The 26,347-nt window shown below is 42.4% G+C and overlaps 1 long non-coding RNA gene across 1 annotated transcript in view; it reads left to right on the top strand.

Moving 5' to 3' along the window:
- The first annotated feature begins 11,624 nt into the window (after positions 1-11,624).
- The window catches only part of LOC147752387 (uncharacterized), a 34,316-nt gene continuing 19,593 nt past the window's right edge, over positions 11,625-26,347 (top strand). The window contains exon 1 of the long non-coding RNA XR_015314197.1: positions 11,625-12,066. This is a non-coding gene — a long non-coding RNA (uncharacterized LOC147752387). The remainder of the gene's footprint in view (positions 12,067-26,347) is intronic.

The following is a 26,347-nucleotide window of genomic DNA, read 5'->3' as shown; positions in this document are numbered from 1 at the left end:
ACGCGTGAGACTGTTTTGAATTAGAAGGTTGATTTAGCAATAGAACTGACCATATTCACTTTATTATATACAGTACATATATGTAATACAACAGATAATAGTAGACATCGTTTGCAGTGGATGTGTTTACCAAAAAGATGTTTCAACATGTTTTATGGGAATTAGGAAAATTGCTAGTAGGTGAAAATTTCTGATATACTGTGAATTAGAGCGAGTTGTATTTACGCATGATCTCATCCTGTTATTGTTTAATTATTTGTTGTGGTAGTCAAGTAAGCATACGACTTTAACATGTGTCGCACTGTGTAAATGCTTATGCTACATCGTTTGATGATAAAGAGAACGGGTACTCCGTCTTTGTTTCGTTAGCGGTTGGTCGGATTGTAGACAGGCAAAGGAAACGGTGCCGAGAGCTAGCTGACATGAAAATCACCGTTAGATACCATCTGACATTTACAATCCTGGTAGATTCCCTAGCGTTGAATCCTTTCCACACGATGACATATTTTGATACGCCTTCAATTAGTGCCTTCCGCCAGGTGTTTTCCAACTAGTCGCCTCGAAGTAATTTCATAGTAGCTCACAAAGACATACAAATGTGCAGACCCAGTCGCGTTGGTGAGCATTCAATACGCCGGCAATACTCTCGTGACGGCACGCCCCACTGGAAAAACAACAGCGGTAGCAGCGAGCAGGGTGTTTCACCCCAAAGACCTTCTTTCCATATTTTTAATTTCAGTCTATTCAGTTGCGTGTCGTTCTGCCTAGTGGACTAATTTGCTTTCGTCTTCGTTGATACATAATATGATCCTGTGCCGTATTGGCATACCTCAGTATATCGGAACGAAGAATCGAATCACAAAAACTTCTCGTTCTGCCTAGCCAGACTTATGGCGTTGTATGGGTCAGTTAGCCGCCCAATACCTGTTGGCTATAGGAAGGCGCAGTATTTTATTTGAGTGAATACTGCAGGGGTTTTGAACAATCCTCTAAACGCCAGCCGGAATATGCGGGGGGTGACTATAGGTGGAAACATTCCCCACTAAACCCCTAGGTTCTGGTGTAACCCTATTAAATAACCTGTCAGAACTACTGATGTGTTAGTTTAACAGTTATGTGATCGGTGTGGTCTTCACTGTCGTTAATGTGCCATCGTTGCTGGAAAAAACGACAAACCTAAACAAACTGCACACATAGGATTGACAGCAGAGAATGAGAGATCTATGCGGTCTAGTTTCAAAGAAGCGGAGTAAGTTGGTAAAAAAATGAAGAGCAAATAAAAAGAAGGAGCAAGGTCCCGGCCCTGTATGCAACAACATGAGCGGACCGACATTGTCCACGAGTTCTACCAGAACCGTTCAGTAGAACTATAAGAAAACGCAAAGTGCTAACCATGTAAGATACTTACACTTTCATTTATCACGTTACATACATAGAAAACATGCAGAACTGAGGTGGCGAGGAACCATGAATGGTACAACTGATATTGCTATTCTATATTGTCGAAATAAATTCAGTCCTATGGAACAAGCAATAGAAACCCCTCATGGTCTCAGTATAGAGATGCTTTATATATATATATATATATATATATATATATATATATATATATATATAAATAAGGATATCCTTTTCTTTTTGTTCCATATAAATTTATTCCGGAGATGACAATTGTCCGTTATTCATGTAAGCTCACAATTAAAAGTTTAACTAGATTATGGTAATTATGGTCTATCTGAAAATTATTTGGTTAGTTCATTTTCTTCCTTCTTCTATTCTTCGCTTTCTTTGTTATCTCATGGGTTGATCCTAATCGAATTAGGCTTGTCCCGCGAAGCGAACTTGCTGAAATGTTTCTACACTGCTTGGCTATCGCCTACGGCGTTGTCGACGCCGACATGGCTGAACGCACGTAGCCCTGAACACCCATAAGCAGTTTCCGAAATTAATATGCCTACATAGGGGTTTGACCATTCGCTGTCAACAGGGAGCTGCAGTTCACTTGTTGTATACCCTTAATAGCTTCCTGCTACGCCTACAGGGACCAGCTACATCGTCCTACCTGCCCCCAGCAGCGTCGTCTAACCCATTCAATCCAACAAGGTTATGCAGACAATGTATTTCAGCGAATTTGCTCTTCAAGTATTTCTACATTTATCCCATATATTCCCCTTGCGTTTCAGTTAAATCGCTCTTTGACAGCGACGAAAAAGGCCATGATCCTCCTACGTCCAAGCGCCCAGAACGTTTCCATGCGTGACAGGTCCATACACTGGCATGCATTCAAGGTAACAGGAACTGTTTTCAGAAAGGCCTTGCATGAAGCACGCTACGAAAGTGCTGAGTCCCGCATCATTCGCTTGCAGAGACCATCGCGCAGATTTCCCGCTTAGCTAACAGCGCAACTTAATCTATGATGTCTAATTAGTACTTATAGTAACAGTTGTCGTAGCAGCAACCCTTGCAACGACTCCAGTCGCTACTGGGGTCGTTGCAAGGGTTGCCCAGTAGGGGTCGCTAAAGCTAAAAGGAGAGCTCAATTGGGAATCGAGAAGGTATATATCAAGTAGCAGATTCATAATATATATCCTTTACCTAGGCAAAAAATGTGTTTTTTTTAAATAACGTAAGTTCATATCAAAGCACACTACCAGTAACAGTCTAGTTGCTGTTACTGTTTGTACCAGTATCACATAAAACTAGACTAAGTTCGTTTCCACAGTTCATACATTGTGTCTTTACCGTTGTATGTAGTCGTCCTGAGCTTAGTTTAGGCTTGGGCTCATCAGACCGTTGACACCGGTGGCAAAACATGCTAAGCCATCATAATGTCTTCGAGAATCGCGTCCCAAGAGCGACGTCTCTCACGCCGCTTGTCGTAAACACAAACACAAGCGACCCAGTCTTATATACAAGATCGAGTGTATCACCATATGTATAGGAAACGGAAACGAATGTTCTCTACTATTTTTCCACTTACTACTAGTAAGATAACACTACTCCTACATATGGTGGGATGCAGCCAACAGGGATTTTCGCGTTTCCACTAAACAGAATGTTTACCTTTAGATACGTTATGCAATATACTTCATTAAAACGCCGATGGTCTAAGCGAAAGAAGTAGTGTCTAACACAACAGAACATAACAGGTAGAAAGAAGTGACAACTATGGGCGATAGAACTCTTGAATGACGCGATAATACTAACACGGTTTCATCGCTGAACAAAAAATTCTGCCGTTTGGTGTTCTGACCAACATGCGCAGTTAAGGGAGAACGCAGCGAGGAAAAGCTTGAATTAAGCCATAGAGTTCAAACTGTACCTCCATCACCAGAAATGGCTCGATTGAATGACGTTTAGTCCTCATTCACTCCGTAGAAGCAGCCACAATAGGAACTGTTGCTGTCTTCTTTGAAGTGCTTCATAGACGCATACAAGCGCGTCGTATTTTGAGAGGTATGCTAAATATCCACACACAGTTTTACCCTGAATACGGTAACGGTAAACAACATCGATAAATAACATTAGTTTACTTTTTTATTTTAGATTCCGTAGAAATTTGTACTTTCAGTAGCTGATCTGTTCAAGTTGGAAGAGATTTGCACGAATCTACAAAATAGTAACGTCAATGAATACGATAGTACAGTCATTTATACTAAAGCAACACAATTATCACAGTGCGACAGAAACCTTCGGAAATGTAACCCGCTTTTTGTAAACCCTCAATTATTATCTAGAGGATGGTTTCTAGTCAAATAGAACATAGTTGATTCTTTACATCTTTATGGCCTAATCGGCCTATTGTCAGTGGTCTCAGCTATATTGCTAAAACCGAACATGCCTTGGATACAATAGCATAGCTGAATAGCCATCACTCAAGCAAGCAAAGCGCATCCGGTTAGCTCTCTTTATTTCTGTTCTTCTGCCTTTTATCTCACTTCTTCCCTGCGGAGCTCGTTCATTCTCAGACGCCAGATTGGTGTTTCATATCTTTCTTACTATACAGTGATTTTGCCACTAAGCTGGCCTGCGATAATCGGAATGGATTCGACTCAACTTGGTTTCCCACTATAGGTTTTTCCTGGCCCCAACATACTCCTCGATCTTTTCTCTTCATCCGAGGCTCTTCTATACAGAAAATGACGATGACAACGAAACGGACGTGAATATCATCCCCCTACCCGTGCGACAAGTCCCACGCCTTCAAGGGAACGCGACAGGGAAACGGTAGGGTTACGCTATTAAGCTACTAAGCGCGGCTAGCCATGCGAAGAGAGTTTACATGCAGCAAGCCCTTCGTTTAGACTCTCTGCCTTACCCGAGCTTCATTTGACCCTATAGACAGAGCCACTGGCAGAATGAGCTCATTCTTTTCTCTCTCTACATCATTATTCGAATTCGAATTATAGCCAGGTCGGTCTTGCGTTGGCGTGGGCCAAGCCAGCTAGCCAGCCAATCTTACCCAAAGGCTGCCACTCACTGAGCCTAATTCAAGACCTAACTGGCCGACGGTCTTTGTGTTGAATTCTTGCAAAGTGCATGTGACAAGACAGGCACTAAATCGAATGTTTCAAGATAACTGGCCTCCACTTTACTGACAAATCAATCCTCATGCACTGCAGGTCTCGCATCGTTGTCTTTCTGAAGTAGCTAATTCGATAAGAGCTCAAACAGTCGAGTTTACTCAATCTGGCCTATTCTCCGACAAGCCACCCATCGACGACACTAACAACTTTTAACTTCGGCATTTCTAACGCCCCCCATCAAAATGTCTTTCGCCGACGATGGCATAGCGTCGATATGCAGTAGGAGGCGTGGCGTTTAGATACCCGACCTTATCCCCTAGTCACTGATAGTAGCGCGGTGATCCGTCGCGCATTTCTATCACGTTTATGCATAGCAAATGCCATAGAGATGGTAGTGCTTGACGATGGCAGTGTGTGGGATGGTGTTGGCAGCATATTAGCTTCCAGCTTCTGAAGACAATAACTCCGGAAAGGACACACAGCAGAATACAGGCTTAAACTCGATTGTCCATAGTATTACGTATTGAATGGGCTATGAGCATAATTGAAATCGTTTTCTTAGAAAGGTTTTCCTCAGCTGCTCAAGTGCTGTCTGGAATCGACGATGACGGCTACCGAAGAAACGATACTGGTGCGCAAACTCGAATGGAGAAAGATGTCGACTGGAAGCAAGGCGAAAGAGACGCCATTTGTCGGGACCCACGAGCAAGCCTAGGCCCTCCTCCACAGGGACTATTCAGACAGATCAAACGTTCAAGCCCGATTCGAATAAACACTTTTCGACAAGATGTATTTTGACATCAGCTTGCTTAGACTGCAAGAACTGGCTTAAATTGCTGACTCGCAATCTACTACACAGATGTTTTGCTTGTTTTCAGTGCCGCACCTCGGTGTTGCAATCATAGACTTATCCGCTCTACAAAGCTTCTAGAAGTCGGTTACAGCTAGTTGCTACTTGAATGGGATGTACTTGTCGAAAGAAAACAAGGCTCTTTGTATAGCTGTGTGCTTGTGACTGCGTGTTTTCCAGGAGAAAAGGAGTGTTCTGCTATATCACTACTGTCACACGCCAATGTCCTGATCACCCTGTTGGACCTGCGGTCCCGTTTGGGCTGTATCCTTCCGCGCGGGCTGACGAGCCGCCATCCACTACCAGCGTTGCTGCTGCTACAACTTCAGGAGCAGCAGCCTACAGGGCTCTATCTATCGAGGCTTTTCTTCTGCCTGACTTTCCCTCTCACTTTGACTAACGTCGGTTTTCGTTGTCGCTTCTGCATCTCTCTCTTCTTTGCAACTGCCTGATGCCATGTTAGCTCTGGACAAAGCGGCAGCGGCGGCTGGTCGGGCGAAGGCTGCTGCCACTGCGTTTGCGTGGATGTGTCTGTGAGTGTAGCACCGTCCCTAATTAAAAGTAGCAACAGTTCGACTTGACGGGACGATGCAGGGTTGTTGTCCTGTCGGGGTCGTGATTGTTTCCTTTATCGACGACTCTTCTCTAAAGGAGGCTGAACGCAAGGGTGGTGTCCATGGCCTGCTACCCTACTCCTTAAGTCTAGCATTTTCGTAGTACAATTACGTTGCAAGCTGGCTGACGAGCATTCAGGACTCGGCCCCAGACAAGAGTCAACCGCTGATTTGCTGCGTGTGGAGCTGAGAAACGGCAGCATTTACTATGGACGACGCTTGCTGGATACTGTGAAGGAAAGAAGGTCGCTAAAGCTCACAAACTTGATCGGGGCCCAAGCAAGGCCGAAGTTCACTTGGCAGCACAGGCAACTTTGAACTGAGGCCGATTGGGACCGGGTACGGAGGGCAGAGTCACACTTTTCTCAATGAAGATTTGTTTCCAAACAGTTTTTTCTAGAATAAAATAACAAACCTTGGATTGGGGTATAGATCAGTTATCATCCGATCTTTTCGCACTCGAAAAACCCGTTTAAAATAATTAACTTCCGGTTTAATTTAAAATCGGCAGTTTATGTTATCGTCAATTTTCTCGTAGATTCAAAAAGAAAAAGTCTGCGAAAGGTTTTTCTGAACAGGCGGTCCTCACTAGAGTTTTGATTTCAAAAGTTCACTAGCATGGCCTAAGTGTCAATTTTTAATATATCTAAGGTTTAGATACAGAAATTAACGTCTGCTTAAGGCAGAAGAATATTGGATCGTTCAAATAAGCTCGAACAGTAACTCCGTTTACGACTTTTTTGCATTTTTTAACTTTTTAATCGCTCTAAGTCTTTGTATTTTCAGTAACTTTGGCCTTCTATCAGCCCAAAATGTAACTCTCGTGGAATTTTTTGTATGAGTTCTACTTAAGCGACACCCTAAAGGGTTCACACCTGTTAATATCGGTGTAGACCACTAAATAATACTTGTAATAACCATTAAAATTATATTTATGGATTATAAAAGGAATACTTCGAAAATGGTACTTAGTGGCTCTGATACAGAGTAAAAGTTGTAGTTGCAGTTACTAGACAGGATATCAATATAAGTGAACAAATATGAATGCTAGGAACAGCATTTCCGCCGCATGCGAAACACTTCGTTGAAGTATCTGCTTTTTTTTGTTTAGATACAGCCGTAGGCAGAAAGCTGAGGAAAAATCTGCAGTTTAGAAGCGTCGCTTTGTTCAAATACATCATGTTAAAACTGGGCTAAGACGTGACATATAAGAGCTGCTGATAAAAAAAAGAAATATCACTGTTCTAACAGAGCGGAATTAGAAAGCTGCCCATTTTGGTTTATTAGCTTAACTAGAGCCATCGCTCCTTTATTCTTTTTTTCGATCCCCATTTACGCCTGCAACGAGCACCACAGATCTTAGCTACAATTTTAAAGGGAAAATTGGTTAATTCTTCACTTGCCTCCATTTATCTATACTCAGTGTTTGGCAAAGCGAATACTAAGCATATCAGTAATACTTACTTCCCAAAACGAGTCGATAAATCTAATACGATCGCACACGAACGGGTAAGATCATCGCGTACCAGTGTCTTTAAGGCTTTACTAGATGCTTACAGGATCATCCCTGTAAAAATATTGCTATCATGAATTGCATCATAATTTCTTAGCAACGGGTAACCCAGATGATTGATGTAGGCACAATGATACTTCAGCCTGAAGTACGATTTGCTGAAGATTAAGATCTTCCGTTGCTAAGGTACCTTGTTAACACTTGTTCCGAACAATTAACCACGTTAAGGCTTGAGTTAAACAATCAAAATTGGGTGCAAGGGGTAATAGCGAGACTGAAAATCCCTATTCCGAGAATGAAAATAACTACTTCAGCAAAAAATAGCGCTTTTCATTTTTTTACAATGTCACATCCGGACACACAGATCTAATGGTCAATTAAAACAATGGGATAACACATTAGATGTTAATTTATATAGCGTAGATTTTTTTGAAATTTGAAAATACTTTTTTCTACGTATTTTACATATATTATTCCAGTTATGTGTGAGCTGACTTATATGGCTTTATGGACATGTGATGCATAAAGTAGTTTCGTAGTGCTTAAATTACGATTATGGAAACAAAACGTTTCGAATGTATAAACCAACATATGGGTTTAAAGGAAGAACGTCATACTTTCCCTTGAAAACTTGTGAAAAAAAAGTCTCTTACTAGGTTAATTTCATTATAAAGCATATTTCTAAAGTTTATATATATAAAGATAAAGTTTATATATATATATATATATATTATAGATATTTGCGCCAAGAGTACCTGGAACGAAATCTGAAAAAAAGATCAATTTTTGTAAACTTGTACTTGAAGATGCCGGTATGAATCAAGATATGAACCTTTCTATTTGACGTAGTGATCACGAAGCTTCCTTGAAGTAAACATAAATAGATCGTAATTGACGGCACCAGTGAACAACTTATGTAGTTCGTGGTATATGAAGTATCCGTTTTCACGGGCAATACTCATCGTCGTGTATTTGCAATGTGCTTTTACCGTTTTTGGCAAAACGTAGTCGATAGGCGACAGATTACGGTTGCGATCCGTCTGCAACTGACAGTTTTCCCATAATACTACGTTCAAGTTATAATGCTTTCAAGTGCCCATTTTATTAAATAAGCTTAAACATCTGAGAAAGGAAGCAAGCCATAATAGCCCTAAAAGCGGTGAGTTGGTCATCTGCTTACAAAACACTTGCAGTAGGATATTTCTATAACCTCAATTAATTACAAGGTTGATTTTGCCTCTTTTAAGTCGATGTAATCCTCGCAGGAATGAGCTTGATAAAAACGTCTGTGTCCGCCTATGCCATGTTCCCTGCAAATCAAACAGCTTGAGTGAAACCTGGCAAGTAAACTTTTGCAGTCGTCAAGACGATGACCTTGATGCAAGGCTGGTGGCAGACGGTTCTGAAGATAACACAAAAACTCCGAGTTATCCGTATAGCCTGATTCGGATAAATGTTGCATAATGCAATAAAAAAAATCTGTTTTGGTGCTGACACTGAAAATATATTACAACCCAGTTATGAGTCCTCGAAAACAGAGGAATCCGTTATTTTCCAGCCGTGAGTTATTACTACATGTCCTCCACAAGCCTTTACTTACATCATAAAAAACATATCGTATGACGCATATATGATCGATAAATGTACAAAGCAGTTTCATAATGGCTGTCTACTATTCAATTCATACTGTTTATGTACCTGAAAAAAAAACACTATAGTATAGGGTATGTCTGAAAGTTTTAAAAATGTCCATTATGGGACGCTCTAGACATAAAATGTCAACTCAAATTTTAACGAACGTATAATCAATATTTTGGAATTTACTATTGTACATATAAACACGGTTTTTGAGTATTTTATTACGAAAAAGCCAAATGACATTATTAACTTGTACGAAGGCTTCGTGATACCAAAATGTGCCTACTAGTCCAAAAGTATGGCAACCATTAATTTAGCTAGTGAAGACGTACATTGAGGCATCGGACGGTATACGGTGTAGAGCAGTTGTCAAAGAAGCGCAATATTTCCAGGAACGTATGTACGCACATTTATATTTATTAATTTCTTTATTTACAAATTAGCTGTGCAATAGAGCTGGTCTTCAAATATTTAAGTATTTAAAGCTTTAGGCCCTTTTAAGATTGTTTCTACTACGGTGTTTTGTAAAGCCAATTTACTGGACGAACTTTGTTATATGTCTCTTCACAGAATTATAGGTGAAATAACAATTCGAACTCTGATGACTACCCAAGTCCACTGAGTATATAACTAGTTCGCCTGACGTATGTCGAACCAGTTTTAAAGGCACTAACTGCACTTCATTGTACCCTGTAAATAAATAAATCATAAATAGATGACTGTGCACGTCTACCCTTTGCCAAAAAAAAGGGTTCAGCTGTAAACAAAAAAAAAAATGTTTTCTACATACGTCTACTGGTACATCGTGTTTTGAGTTTGTATCTTCCATCCATCTCAAGGCTAGCCACATGCCCTAGTCTAACAATATTGAAGCAATTTAGATAGCCACCTACGTCATTCGAGACACTTTTGCAAAGTCCTAGAATTCTTGCATGGTAAATAGAAGGGTTCTGCAAGAGGAACGTCAGTTAACTGCGTTAGACATGCAGGGTCCTGCTACCCAACTCAGCTAGTCAGTTGTTAGACACGGTGTCAACAACTTCTGGCGTATGTGACAGTAAACTAGAACAACTGAGGAGGTTTGTGATCCTATTTGCCACCTGTGAAATCTTTGTTGTGGTCCCTGCCTCAGGGGGAATCGATGCCAATCCCAGAAGACTGGCTCGCTAATTATGCTATGGTGGTCCTTAATAAAACTAACTAGCATAAAAACCGTTATCCTAAACTTTAGCAGAAACCGGTCCGCTTCTGTTGCAACTGGACAATCAACATGCAAGGACACTCTCATTACGTCATAAAAAAACAGGTTAATAGTCCACTAGGCCGTAAAATATGAGCAACTGAAAAATCTGCTAAATTACACCGGGTTAAGTGTGAATGATGCAGTTTTTTTTTCAAATGTTTGCCTATTTCTATTTTATCATCAATATTGGGAAAAAAAACGAAACATTCTGCTTAGCTTACTGGAATAATGTTCAGTGCAGGCTGACGCCTGTGCTGTGAAAACGCAGTCAGGACGAAACCAAACAGTCTTGCTTATAATGGTTAGTTTTGCAAGCCTTTTCTTTGAAATGGTAACTCAAAACTAAGATCCATCCTGAGCAGCTGGCGATGATGACGGCCGAACGAAGAAAATCAGCTCTTGTACGGTTCTTGCGAGCACGCTCAAATCACACTCCGTGCAATCACACATACACTTTACTTTTTCATTGAAGACAGGAAGTGAAAGGATAGGCAAAAAGAATGAAATAAAGAAGCTGCCAAAAGCTCTTTTTTAACTCAGTCGAAAAGAAGAAGCTCTAGAAAACCAAACGAGCAGAGTCACACAGTGAAAAACCCCACCCATACAATCGAGAATCCTGAGCAAAGCGAAAAACCTTTGCCGGGGCTGGCCAGAAAATGGACGAAATTCGTACCCCGAATGCCTCCTCAGACAAGCAAGACAATAGAATAGTTTCCAGCACCAGGAAAAAGTAGCCTCTATAGCTTTTATTATTGAGCTGGCTGCTACGGCTGTTGCTGCCGCTCCTGCTGCCACAACCAGCGCACACCTCGTCATCATCATACATCAGATGGCGTGTTAGACGAATGCTGGTGGGGCAGCGACTGAAAATAGTAAGCAAGCTAGCTGAAATGAAGAGACACCGTTGTGGGCCTTTCTCGTCGATAACTTGACTAGTCGATTCACCTCTTCTAGGAAAGCACAACAGCAACATCAACAACACCAAAACGACAGCGTCGACAAAGAGTCCGAACGGACAAGCCGCTGAAGCGCGTGTTGAATGAGGACGCGAAAAAAACAGAACGATGCACGCGCGGAGAAAAGAGTAGGATCGAAGCCCGAGAAGTGGATGGAACGGTTACTGACGAACAGCGAACGGCAAAATGGAGAAAACGAACGAAAAAAAGAGACATCACAAAAGATTGAAAAAAGGAAAGCAAGAGATAGACATATAACCGAGCTTCGATGATTCCGTCTGGATAGGACCAATAGTAGGAGCAGCGGCAGTAGAACAGAACTAGGACGACCGCTACTGTTGACGCCCCTATGTAGAGAGCAAAACGGCCAGAAATCGCACAAGTACTGCCAAAGAGGAAAGAATGAACCGGGGGGAGGACACAAGCTGTCACGCGACGCTGTGTGACGTTTAAATAGAGCGTCACTGCTACTCTCCGTTACAGGACGCTGATGCATCTTATTTGAGCAGCAACAGAACTTGCTCGAATGGGGAGCAATGGACGAGCGCGTGTGGTTTCGATCGATGCCTGTTCTTGCCTACTTGATCTAGTATGACGGCCGGCATACCATCAAAGTGGGTGATTTATTCATTGGCAACCAGGCTGTGTTCAAAGCGGGCATGCAACTCTAGACTGCATTGGTCAACGTTGCGGCCACCGGACGATGGAAATAGAAAATGTAAGAAGGTAAATATCATCATGAGTATCCTTCCAGAAAGCCGAAGCAGCTATCGAAACTTGAAAAGTTTTCATTCTACATTGAACTGTGGTTTGTCACATTTTAACGGCTATGCCTCTTCTAGCGGGTGCCTATCTAATATTCTGGCGCAAATTTCAGCTCCTGATTGTTTTATTGTTACATGCTACTACACGTATACTTGTGTTATTTGACTACGGTGATTGGAAAGTAGTCTTGATTTATGAGTTTTTTTTATTCGCAAGAGTCTCCATGAAGTGCAAAATATCCCTGTTTGTGTATTCCTTCTCTTTAAAGACGGCAAAGAACATGGGGTTTAGTATGCTATGCTCTATGTTAATGTGTGTGTGTCGTATCTTAATGTCGCTCTCTGTACTGACCCGTTCATTCGTTTTAGCGGCACGACGTCATTTTTTACTGTTGTCGCTAAAGCCATAGAGCCGCTGCAGAATGTTACTTACGACTTCTTTTCGTCCTAATGTAAGGGTAGTGAATTGTATCCCGTTGCTTCCCGTACATCAAGTAGGTGTCTATGCGAAAAGTCCAAGGTATATGCGGGAGTCGCTATGAGCCTTCTTCGCATTCCGTTCGTTTGGCTGCCTTTACAGCCGGAACGAGTTTCGTTACCGGTTACGTTCGATCCTGATGTAGTGGGCCATAGAAGTTCGGTGGCCGTACTCCCCAAAAACCCGGTGGCTGTGCATGATTCTCGGGTAGAAGTGCAAAACGAAGCCGTCGAATAACCGGGTCGGTAAAGTCGAATCTTTGCTGTTTGCGCACTGGTGGTCTCCAGAAAAGCAGACACCTTTGTACAGCAGTATCGTATTGAAGACTCAGGCAACTTGTGGCTTATGTTCCGATTGACGACAGCGGCAAGCACGTCTCTTTTCAATGGTGGCCGAATACTGAAGCTATTGGCGACGCCTTGAACGAAGCGAGTGTCGCCCTACAGAAAATCAAATCCAATAGAGCTGCAAGATACGCAACGAGTAGAGTGCGGAAGGTCCATACGGAAACTGACGGGTGCCGGCACGAGTTAGCTCCTGACTTTGAGTGAGGCGAACAGTGAGAGACGATACGCCTGAAGTTGGACCTAGGGGAAACGGAGGACCCCGAGGACCACTACCAAGGCTAGGATGCTCCTGGAATTTTAGGCATGGTCTCGTTTCTTAGCTGCATACGGTTTTCTTTCTATATCGCTGTCTGTCTCTCACGCAAGTCTTGGTGAGTGCGTCTTGGCGAAAAATCAATTTAGGCCGACATAACGACGAGCCGACGGCCGAAAACTAGCCACCGCGTAAAAAAGCAGCACCTTCCGACTCAGTCACAGCCCATGCGCCACTGCCCCCCAGGTAATTCAGAGCTCTGTAGAATTTTCGGTGCCGCGCTTCGTTTTGCACACAGAGTGTCTCCTAAGATTCCGTCGAAACTGAGATTGCAGCCAAAGCCACAGCCAACGACGAAGGTATAGTACTTGTGTGCGTGAACCAACCGGCGTCAGACAACTCGAAAAAGGTTGCATGAACGTTTCTCAATACCGCGAGCTATTCAGAAGCGTGTCGCGGATATTCTGTAAGAAATTGCAACATAAAGTACCTAAAGAGAAAAGTGCCACAGCATGTAGCCCAAAATCTAATTGTTTTTTAAAAGTCATTGCTAGCCTGCCTAATTGGAGCTCTTGTTTTGTGTGAAGCGTGGAAGATTTGTTTTTAACATGTTTGACTGAACATATATTATACATTACGTGTGTAAAATGGCAATGACTGCTAATTCTCATTAATATATTTGCAGGACTCAAGTGCTGCAGCTGTTTTAGAAAACGAGCACTCGCTACTGCCGTTACATTTACGATCTACTGTATAGCGACTGCATAGCCTTTCTTCTCATTTTATCTGCAATAATAATCGCAGAATAATGCATTTTCGTGCAGGCAAAATAATATAATTTTATCCTCGACACTTAGATAAGCAACGATGCACGCCCATAGGTAAGTAAATTCTGATCATTTCTTGACTTTAAATTTTGCCTGAAAATATCGCGTCATTTCCCTAGTCACGGCTATGTTCGAAATCGAAAGTTTCTGCAACAACACCTTGTTCCCTCTTCTATAATATGTCTCTCTGAAAAGGCTTTTTCACAAAGCTAAATTGCATTATTTCCTCTAATACCCTAGTAGAGTACATGAAACAATCAATTGTTCCCGTAGAGAAGTGACTCAGAGCGTGCTAAAATGCAAATTTTTGACATTTTAACAACAATTCTTAATGGCAGCTAGAGTTTTATTGAACATTTAAGTGACACATATTAAACTTAAGTGACGTTTATATTGCTGTGTATCGGTCTAATACCGCATTTCTTTTATAGATGACAGCGTTAGCCTTGCGGGACGGATATAGTTTAGTTTTAAAGAAGACAATTTCATGTTTGGAAGGCCCTATGTCAGGTAAAATTTTTTCTTGTCATTTAGTATTCGGATTTCTCTTCATTCAATTGAAAAGCTTCCGAAGAACGTGTGCTCCATAGAGCCGGTCCATACGGAAGTTCAGTTCATTCTAAAGCTACTTTGGTTGTTAACAGCACGTGCGCTGAACTGTAAAAACGCTTAAATTAAAATGACTTCCAAGGCCAACAAAGCTTTAACACGTGTAGTAACCTCAACTACTAATTATAGCAAGTGCTTGGTTGCTGTTAAGTTTAAACCGTAGAAGTAATTCTTCGGTCTCGTATATTTTCAAGCCTTTCTCTGTTCCCATTTGCCCACCCTGCTTTCGTGGATACGTTTACAGGATTTCTTATCTTGCAGTGTTCCACATCTACCGTCCCTTGACGCTGATTCTATATGTATAAAGCACTTGGATGGTTGCGATGTCAATGGCGAACGATGATCAGAACAGTTGTGGGGGCGGTGGGCATTAGTTGCGCCGGGGCCTGAAAAATGGGGCAGCGGTGGGGTTTTAAAAGGGTAAGTTGCGCTTCTTGGCTTGCCTCCTGAGCGTTGGCAGTGACGCCGCAGGCTCCCGAGCAAGGCTTCTTAGGGCACAATGCGACTTCATGTGGGGTATCCTATTTGTCCCCGTGAAAGAGGCTAGCGTTTGCGTCCTTGGCCGTTCGAGAGAGTTTGGCTAGTTGAGGATCTAATAGGCACTTAGGTGCAGTCGATAACTTGCCTTCTTTGGTCGCTGAAGCCGCGATGGAGAAGGTCGAACGAGCGCTGTCTGCCTGCTGCTTGGCTGGCTGGCTGGCTGGCTGGCTCTTCTTGTAGGACAGTTCCACTCAAGGGGAGCCTTCTCAACCGCCTCCTGCCTGTCTATCGAACGGGTTTGTCGGTCAATGAGATCGACCTAAGGTTAACGTTGGAAGATGGTCGCCATCCACATTAGCCGTGCTGGTCAAACAAACAACTTTGGCTCCAGCGGGGCAGTCTTTTTAGTCTCCAACGAGAGATCAAGAATTGGAACTCGGCGAGAGACGGACAAAAGGTTGGGCATAGAAAAAGAGAGAAATGTAATGGACAAAAGAGGACCGTTGGCCGAATGGCCGGTGAGCCAATTGGTTACCTCGAAGTCTTCCTACCGGAATTTGACCCACCGACAAAGCTAACTGCTGAGCTGAGCTTTCTACTGGGTTTTTCGGGGATAATGGAACATTACTCAATAACAGGTATTGAGACCATTCGCTGTGAAGCCGATTTTCAAGGTGACGGTTCCGGGAACACCTGTATCCTGCAATTTTATAAACGTACCACGAAGGAAATGATCTTATATAAACAAAGCAGTTCTCTGTGACTAGGCTTCCTATAGAAGCTTTTTGAATCTCATGATGATCCAGCGTCTTAGTGCCGAAAGATGACAGGTTTACTTTAGGCAAGTGTTGTACACTGGACAGAGCAAATTAGAGGAACTAGAGGAAACAACCGGGCAGAGCAGCTTTGCTAAACTGACTTCCTTTGTATGTCTTGGAATTTTTCAAGCGCAAAGCTCTAGGATGCCTGGAATACTGAGCTAAGCTGCAGTCAAGCATCAAAGATGCTCTGAAAAAAATCTTTGTGGACAAGTAATTGTGCTGGTTATTAATTGTGTTAGTTTTTACTGAAGCGTCCGAATGAGCTAGGAACATAGCACAGATAGGGCTAGGCTACTAGATTACACCGAACAATTCTAGGGAAGCATAGATGTGACCCATAGATTACTCATCATTTTTTAGTTAAACCCTCTTAACGGAAATTATTTCGCTCTCTCCTCAAAAAATCTGCAACCAAACGCTAAATGTATGGCGAAATAATTGTATTCACGAATTTTTTTCCGGATAGCTACGAAAATGCAACATCATCATATTACATATTCAATGCGAATGGTAACTTCAAACTGAATATACCATTCAGTCCAACATATCAACTCCGGCATATATTGGATACCTAAATATTGAAAACAGAATATGCACGGCTGCCATTGGTAGCACAATTCACAACTGGATCCAGAGTGGACTTGGTAGGTTCGCGGTTATTGACAGCTGGTTGCTGTTATGACCCTATAAGATCCTAATGAATATATTGGAGCTCGATTCGCCGGCATGAGGGGCCATTGTCCGAGATGAGGTTATGAGGAGCTTGACGTCCTTCCTTTCTCTCGTTTTCCTTGTCTGCCTTTTACTAGATGTCAATCCTGGTGGCCCGGTCTCGTCGGTCCTATCCTCTGTTTTTTTTTCGTATACGGCTTTAACTTCCGTCTCTTTTGCTTAGGCGGTAGCGCCTTCTCTCTGGTGACGCTCTGGTTCCCATTCCTATTCTTCCCTATCCTGTTCTTTTACTGGCTTTCTGTAGACAGTGTCAACGTTTGCCACCATCTGTGTACTGGTATCATTGCCTGTCTACTATATCGCGCTGCCCTCTTATCTCTTGCAGTGTCTATTTCTCGTCGTTTTATCTCTACCGGATTCTATGTATGTGTGTATGTAACAATGATAGTAAGTGGTAATAGTTTTTACTCTCGTCGCATGCGGTTGGTTTCCTATGACGTCAAATAACAGCCACTGTTGCCGCCTGTACGTCTCATGCGGTAAAACCGTTCATGCTTCGAGGCTTCGTCCAGCTTTTTTTTTGCTTTCCTATTTCTGGTGGTTCAGCAGTTATGGGGCAGCGGCATGCTGCACCAGTTTCTTCATAGACGCTCCTCCTATCCGCTGCGACTTTGCTCCAGCAGATGGCCCGTCCACTTTCTTTCTTCTGCTTGTTCATTCGCTGCTCTAAATGAAACTTCGACAGCAATTCCTTGGACAGGACGACGTAAGCGCACGGCTGAGCCATACATTGCTCCATTAAAAAGGTGTCTGTGGCGTTTCCAACGTCGCCATTTCTAGCTGGTGGCCCCAGTCGGCCACGGCCTTTGGTCATCCTACTTGCTTGTCATCGGTGCTTGGCCTAGCAGCCATGGTGGCTAATCCTTCGAGTGCTGGCCCTTAAACGAGAAAAACAGGACGACGATCACGATGTCTTTAACAGCAGCGGTGACCGAGACATAGCAGCACTAGCCAACGCAGAAGCCATACTATACCAGTTTTGCCATTACCAGCAAAGCTGTGTCGAACCTCCCCGCTAACTCGCTTTAATCATGCGGTTCGACCCCCTGTGATAGCTCCCTATATTCACCCAATCAATTTGGAGTTTTTATTTAAAACGTATGATCGCTGACAAACGACAAAGACGCAATGCTAAATACGACGAAAATATAGGCACGTGAGAATACGCATTGGCTGAAAAATTGCTAGTGTAGCAATAGGCCATAGGAAAATCCACAGTTGTCTTATGGGTAAGGAAATAGCGAGATTACGTAATTTAAAATAGTTCACATGATAGCACCCGGAATTCAAGATGTGCGTGTTAAATAATTATGCAGAGCATTACAACTGGCGGTGCCCTGAAGGAATTGTCTGAACTTGGCTAGTGTGAAAGGGTGCCCCAATTAGAAACTCCCTGTTTGTAACGTAATCAACGCTGGCCATTTTGACATCAGCGCCAATATTTGGATTTTCGAAAGGAATATTTACATTAAGATGTCAAGTTCTGCAGAGACACGAAGCGGATTATGGTCGGTTTGTTTTGAATAAATTTGATTTTTAAGTCTATGGTTGACGTGCACACCTAATGCGTTCTGCAGCTTCCATAGTCAGCATCCTGTAGGTTCCAGAATCAACCAAAGTCGAGGATTCTGAATATTTAAAACAGTAAGATATAAACTACAAATTTCAACACTTGAAGTAGCGGCCGAAAGATGATTCGGAAATAGAACCCTGTAATGTTCTGCGGAATAACCGATTTGAGTACAGTCGGTTCGCGTCTGCTAAGTAGGTACAATGCGAAAGCGGACCACACACTATATATGTACATATAGCATTGGATTCTATAGAGTAGGATGACGCAGATTTTTTAAAGTTACCTATGTGGGCGGCACCAGATACGAATTGACCGCGTTTAGTTCGTCTGTTCCGCAGAAGATTACAGGACCCTTATTTCCGAGTGCGCTCAAAATTGTATACATTGAGCCTATCTGTTAAATGTTCAGGATCGTTGATTCGTTTTCGAACTGCTCTAAAAATATTTGTTTTATAATCAATAGATTGTTTCAACCATTTGATATGTCTTTGTTGTTAACGTTGAACGACTAATTAATTTTGGATTTTAGCTACCGCTTATTGATCTATGTGCATAGTTTTGTAAAGGAGGAATGCCTGAATTGTATCAAATAATAACAAGGCATTTAGTTCTCAAATTAGTATACGATAGAGTGCGTACTTCGTTAGGCGCATACATATATACGTACAAAGTGCTTATAGGATGACTAACAATGTTAGTTGGTTTTCTGCACAATGCTGTTTCATTCACCTGATCTCGTCGGGAGTCTAAAATGACTCTGATAGATACGCATATCAGGGAGTACATCTTTTTGGATCTCGACAACCCTCAAATTTCAGACTTGCCTGATATCTTCAAGTTCTCATTGGTTTTTGTTGGTGTACGATCCTGCTAGTCTCTTATCCGTCGGCGGTTGTAGATCGGTTTTTTACCACTGCATTTATATTCTCATCGGTGTTGCGTTTGCCGGTAGATGTCACAAAAGAAACGACGACAACTGAATTCACCGCACAGGACAGAGACAACGGAAGGATACGTCTGCAAAGACGGCCATATAGACGTTAATATCGTACAGGTACTGGGGAACAGAGCGCAACTTCTTCGTCCAATTTGCCATAAACCTTTTTCTTACAAGCGATGGCACGCTACGCTGTGCTGGCCTGGCCTATGTCTGACTTCCGTATTTTTGCTTGTGCTACTAGGCACTGTACGCGAGCGGTCTATCGCTTTGCGGCAGCATAGCGTTGTTCGAGCCGCTGGAGCCTTGCGGATCAGCTAGTCTATCTAACCAGGCGGTAGATCCTGCAGTGGGTCAGGGTAGGCGAATGTCCTTGGAGGGGCGGCCTGTTCTTTTGTTACTCCCTCGCTTGAGCCAGGCAAGATTCGAGGCGATATCGCCGGGCGACGTTACCTCTTATTCGTTCTTCTGCTCCAGTTTTCTAGACGTCTACCGCCCTTCGCCCCCGTGGACCTTGACATTTCCTCCGTCTGCTTGTTCGGAGATCAGATGCCGGCAGTGGCAGCAGAAGCAGTACTACAAGGACGGCTTCTCTTTCTCGAGTGTTCATCCAGAAAGGTTTTCCCGAAACTTATCGTTTATTATTTGGTGAATACTGACTACTAATGGTTCTATCTATATTCTACTGTATTTCTGCCTATCCGTACAGCTCGTTTACGAGTGCTGTTATTGTCGCTGGAATCGATAGTATATATATTTGCAAACTTCTCAATCTTATCCGCATTTCTCACATACGTTTGTATGTACGTCTCCGTTACGTACGTGTGTGAGTCATCACATATATATACAACATATTGTATGATCAGGCGTACGGTAATCATACACCATGTATTACTGTACAGTACGTATTCTATGGTCCTAGATATTTTTATTAAATATACGTCGTTCCTGCTTCATCCGGCTTATGAGAAACTGCTGCTTTTGCCAGGAGAAGGCCAGACAGGCCGCCACTGGCAAAGAAGGTCTAGCTATTAAACAACAGGGGAAACCTGCTATAGGGTTGCGCAAAGATAACGGGGTAGATTGAGAAATGGGAAAGGACCCCGAACAAAGAGAGAAAAAAGGAAAAACGAATGGCATGAACAGACAAATACGCAGACAGGTGTCAGAGAAACAGGACTAGATACCTCTTTAAAATAAAACGCTTCATGGGTTCTTTGGTCTATCCTAAAAATAGGTCAATATGGAAAACTGATTGCCTTTACCACACATTTCTTGCAAACTAGAACTAAACTAAGAATAATGTAGTCATATCATAATTACTAAACCTTTTTGGGATTGTAATTCCTAGTGAATTGCAGGGATTAGAGAAAAGTAAGTAAATATGTATAAACGATGCTAATCATGCGATTGATAGAGGTCGCACTTATCACTTCGTGAAGCATCGATCGCGTAAAATAGCAAATTCAAACCGTAGCGGCAAATCGTCTTTTGGGAAATCACCTAATCAAATACAAAAGCCAAGCTGCGTTCTCACACACTACGTTTACAAACAAAAACAGCATCAAACGTTTGCAATACAATTCGTGTTTTGTATGTTAAGTGAACAAACGATACATACAACTTAACGTCAGAGGGCTACTGCACATACACTAAACACATTTCACTATTATGGTTAATGGGGAACGGTTTTATTACAATGTTTCTAGGACACATCAAACTGAATGTTTCAGTGTGATGCAGTTCTAAGCTAGTTGTATGTTAATTTATTTTCATTATTTCTGTTCTCAGGCATAATACCGGTACTTCTAGTCTCGCTTAACAAAGGCTTTACTATTATATGGCGGCCGACTGGTAAGATCTTGAGTGGGAGGTCTTTTGCGGTCAGCATACATTCCAAACCTTGTTACTGCGGATCACCGTTTTGCCGATTACGAAAGTTCAGTTAGCGACAATACGTTTAGCAATAACGAGGGCCTTACAATTTGGCTGAATGCATTATCCGGCACCAAATTTGAACATCTCTAACAGGAAAAAGTAAAGAAATTTAGTGAGAGAGCATCCTAAAGAGGGGGTAGGGGGAGGTATATAATACGATAAATTAGAATCTAATTCGTTTTTTACTGCATTTTCTACTGTTTGTAGTATACGATAAACAGGACCAATACGCTATAACGACAATCTTTTATTTCCGATATCCGAAGTTTTTAGATACGACGTTTCAGTAGTAGTAGTAGTGTTTTCAGTTCAGCATTTATTAATTGTGCGAACTTTATCTATCTCTAATACGAATTTCACTGCGTAATTCTAGCTTTATTTTTTTAGACTTAAAGGACTCCATTACTTCCCACCCCCTTTTCATTGATTTTGATGTTTCCAAATTTGTTCGTCTATTTACCAACACAATGACAACACTTATTGCGGTACGTCGACAAATTTTTTCTTAAATCATCTACAACTATGCACTCCAGTTGCGGTTAAAACTAGTTTTGACAGTTCTGGAAAGTCGCCGTCTCGTGAAATCTGCTGTTGATCCGTCCACCTAACCTTTGGCGTTAAAGGCACGTATGCCGATGGAATAGAGAACCTCAAACACGACTTGTTTGTATGGAACACCCTTTTACTTAATACGCTTGATGTCCCTGTGCACATCTGCTTTTCAACTGCAGTTTAGAACAATTGTACTGGCCGCCATATAACCAGTCGTTAACGGAGCTTTCAATTTCGCGATTTGAACGGTTTTATGAGGACTTCACTGAATGAAGTTCCGACCCTATGCCATCGCTCTGGCGTTTAGTCGGACTGTGGCCACCTGTTGCTAAATATGCGTTCGCCGTAACAAGCGCTAGCGGTGACTTTATTAGCGCCGCTGAGGGGTCCGCTTTTAAGTGTTGTGCCGGTTTAGGCTTTAATTATTTCGGGGCTGCTTTCGAGGGGCGCCCCCGGATGCGTATGAACCACGGCTGGTCCAAGTACTAACGGCCTGCGGGTATCATGACTAGTAAATATAACTATAGGAGTTTACGAAATTTCACCGCCGTTGCTGTTGCTGCCATCAAAGTTCCCTCCTCGACCAGCAAAGGCATCCTATGAGCCGTCTCGTCCGTTATTTGATTCGTTGAAGAAGCGATTTTTTCGACCGTTGCCGCCTCTGACGCTTCTTTGATAGTGGTTTCTTTTACCCCCATTGTGTCCCTACTACCTCCTCCTCCTCCTTCTCCTCCGCCGCGCCCATTATTGCCATTTTTTCAACCATTTCCATTACAGCTACTGCCCCCGCTTACACCACCAGCACTTCCAGCATGGCCTTTTCTCTATTTCCATTGGCCTCATTACTACCGCCTCCATTTCCCTAACCGCAATCACCATTGCTTCTTCTATTTCCATCACCATCTCTATCTCCGCCATTGTTGTTCTGGCCTTTATTATCTCTACAGTTACCACCACTGCCTCCGCCTTCTCCCCCTCCATTATTTCTATAGTTTACTCTGTTGCGATTACCCTCATTATTATTTTCACCGTATCCATTTCCACCGCCTTTCCTAGCACCATTGCTTCCGTTGCCACTACCATCGCCATTGTTACCATCTCCGCTTACGTAACTACTACCGTTTCCGCTATCGTTATTATTATTACCGTGACCACTACCACCTCCGTCCCCATCATCCTCATAATTTCTTCTGTGAGGCACGCTTTCTTCTCTATTACCGCTCCCGTCGTAGTTGCAATCTCCTCTTTCGCCTCTGCCTCCCCTACCACCCCTTTGCGTCTACTTCCCCTACCACCCCCTCCGCCTCTACTACCCTACCACCCCTCCACCTCTACCTCCCCGACTACCTCCTCCGCCTCTGCCTCCGTCATCATCTTTTCGTAGTTTCCATCACCTCCTTGTTCACCTTCGTCATTATTACTCCCACTTCCTTCTTCGCCTTCCACCACTACCTACACCCCTTCTGCTTCTACCACCGTTCCCGTAATTACCACCATCTCTGCTTTCACTACCTCCGCCACTATATCCCCTTTCACTAACTCCTCTACTACCGCTATAGTAACTTTTACTACCTCCCCCTGCCGGTCTCACCACCACCGTTCCCAGCACCTCTCGCTCCCCCTTCCGCCTTCACCTCCTCCTCTTCCGCCGCCATCGTTGACATGGCCTCCACGTCCTCGTTCTTTCTGTGTTTGATCTCCTCCTCCACATCTACCGCTCCCAGCGTTTTTTTTGGTTGCCGCCGTTTTTTCCACCCCTGTCGCTATGACTGGCAAAATAAACGTAATCGTCGTTGTCATCGTCGCTTCTTCTTCTTCCATATTTGTTATTTGCGCCTCGATTTTCTCCATTGCACTTCTGGTTCATTTGACGATTGCTTCTTCCGCCACGAGCAACGCCAGCTTGACTGCTCCCATCTTTACCTCTAGTGCTTCCTCCTCCACCCTCGCAGCCACCTTGGTCATTGTAATAATCGTCACCATTACGATAGCCTTCGTTCTTGCTTGCGGCAAATTAGATATAGCGCGCACCCCATCACTACATATATATATATATATATATATAATAATCTTTTTACAGTGCATTGTATAAATCAAAGTACCATGTGGCAAGTCTGTACCAAAAATGCCGTCGATCTTTGGTACTGGGCAGAGTTTTGTCATAGCCTGAATGAAATTTCGTTTCATAGTTTGCCGCTTTCCTACTGCGTCTCCCACTGTGATAGTTAGTTAAGAAGATTTTACTGTGTGCTTAATCTAACTAATGACGGCTCGCTACGATCCGATTTCTTGAATCTTTTCAACCGATGCTGTTATTTGACGACGTGAACTTGAATATGTAAAAATAATTTTATACGTTAGTCGAGACGTCAACACTCTTCAATATCAACTTTCATGCGCATCGAGATACATGCGTCAAATGAACATTGATCAGTAAAACTTGGTCGAAAAACGCGTTCTATCTCTTTCAGAGCTGTCGTAGTAGTAGATAATAAATACTGCTAGTATTTCAAACAACAATGAATAGTACGAATGGTTATTTGTATAACACGGTTCCACGATGTTGAAATAACACAACTTGTAAGAGAAGTGTCGAGCTAAGTTCTTTATTGCACTGACGCTTCATGGAGTTCGTAGGCTATTTATGGGCAACGCCTTATGCTTGTTCACATTGTGTAACGTCTCTAAAACAAGGTGCCTCTAAGATGGCTGTAAATAATACGTTTTTCCCCGACATACTAGTCCTACAATGGCGTATACTCTCAATGTACACTAAACATTTAGTGAATTCGAAATAGAGCCGGGACTTCTTTTTAGTCGGCCACAAGAACAGCGCAGCCGGGCACTAATTCAATTCGAACATCAGTTTACAGTGCTCAATACCCGTCTTCGTAACAAGGTCAAGGTTAAATACTCTACCCTACGTTTGGAATATTAGGTTAAGTGAACCAGTGCAACACTCTAGCCACCTATCGGCGCCAGTCGTGAAGTTCTTGCACGCTACGGAACGCATACACGAATTCACTATGAATGATACAAAGTATACAATTTTGACCCGTTTTCTTTGTTACTTTTCGATACTTATAGCAGGTTAAAGAAATGGCATTGATTGTCAGATGGTTCATAGAATTGATCTTCTTTACGGTTACAACGAGCTAATATAGGATATTTTTGGGAAAAAAAACGCTTAAAAATAATGTTCTTCTAAACCCTGTCAAAGAACAGGGCCTGTGACCGCGTGCTTTCGGATGTCTAAGAAATTAAGCATCTACTTGAGTTAGAAATAAAAATTATAACATAAAAATTGACATTACTTCAACTAACTTCGTAATAAAAAATAAAATATAGAATTGCTTGAGTTTTAGAGAATCTCGAAGAAACTACCAGATTCTAAAAAATCATTTCGCTACATATACTTTCATTTTTATAACACGTGGGTTCGAAGATACGAGGGGGGTACGTTTTGGATAGCACGTTCTTCAGTAAATACATAAAATTGTTGCGTCCGGCAACGCAGACCCGTATCTATATTGTCCGAAATAGAAAGCACAATATTTAAGCAATATATTGTTTACATACTGTGGATATTCTTTAAGAAGTTCATCAACCGGTAATGCGCAGCTTGCTGCAAACGACAAAAACAAAAGCTAGAGAAAGCTCCCGAGTGTGTATTCTATGTGCAATGCAAGGCTTGCGTAAGATTGAAGCAATACACCCCTTTAAAATGATCCCTAACAGCACAAAAGGCGATCCAAAACGATGGAAAAATAATTGCGCTGTAATTATTATCAAGCTGGTATCGCTTTAACACGACATTTTGGAGCTTCAATACTTCGCAAGCTGTCTATCCAATCCTCATGTGCGGTACACGGGAAAGCACGATATTTTATAGATCCGCAAGAAATGGCATAAATATAGCTAGATTTCTATATAGCTGGTCAAGGAGCAAACACACTTATTGTTTTGGACCCTCCTTCACATGGGACATGGAGGAAACGCCTGTAGCAAGATTGGGAAGCAGCGGAAGTCGTATCTATTTGTAACGTTTATTGACTCTAATACGCTTTGGAGAAATTGAAATCAGCGGTCGCCGTCCAGTGTTTCGTGATGCAAACAGTATCAAATAGAATTGGCTAGATGATAACTAACCAGATCATTAGGCTTTACTACAGTTCATTATAACAAAAAAGCAAGAGACATTTTTTGCATCAGATTTCTGTTTCAGTTGACAGATTTTTTTAAGGATCAAAAAGGACTATTCCGAAAAGGACAAAGCAATTTTATTAGATTCGTTCCCTGCCAATCAAGTATCCTTAGAGCTAAAAAAAATATTCTGGGCATCTAAGCATGTTGCTTTTTTTTTTTTTTTTTTTTTAATTTTGAAAGAAAGTCTACAACGCAGCACTGTAAGTTGTTGTCGATTTCAAACCTGTTTGGTTTCAACGATTCAAAACGTTTTCATGGCTTGAGTGAAATTTTCGCACTGCTCCATATTATATGTTATACTGTTCTACGCTTTTTTTGGTGCGGAAAAGCGGCATAGGCCGCCAATCTCGAACTACTCGATACAAGCTATGCATTTCTTCGTTAACAGACCCTGACGTTTCTTATCTTTGTGAAATTTATCGTACGCAATACGCGTATCCCGCGCAGAGCGAATTGCTAAATATTAGAGTGAAGTTCGGCTTATTTGACT

Source organism: Varroa jacobsoni, unplaced genomic scaffold (genome assembly GCF_002532875.2).
Source record: "Varroa jacobsoni isolate VJ856 unplaced genomic scaffold, vjacob_1.0 scaffold_1281, whole genome shotgun sequence".
NCBI lineage: Eukaryota > Metazoa > Arthropoda > Arachnida > Mesostigmata > Varroidae > Varroa > Varroa jacobsoni.
The sequence above is the reverse complement of the archived record's forward strand: the minus strand, read 5'-3'. Positions and strand labels throughout refer to the sequence as shown.